The following is a 206-nucleotide window of genomic DNA, read 5'->3' on the forward strand; positions in this document are numbered from 1 at the left end:
ACACTTGACCACGTGATCTTAGAGGCAGGGCTAGGAAAAATGCATACGATGCATTTAGACAATGAGTTGTCATGTAATTAATCTGGGAGTTACATGTAGATGCAACTGATAAGCCATGTTATTTACCCAATTAGGCTTATTGTCACTTGTTTAGTCATTCAAGGTTGCAATAATTATAAAGGGGTTCCAACTTGCTAGAAATACCT

Source organism: Theobroma umbraticum, unplaced genomic scaffold, assembly GCF_002168275.2.
Source record: "Theobroma umbraticum cultivar Fairchild unplaced genomic scaffold, ASM216827v3 scaffold_7.0, whole genome shotgun sequence".
NCBI lineage: Eukaryota > Viridiplantae > Streptophyta > Magnoliopsida > Malvales > Malvaceae > Theobroma > Theobroma umbraticum.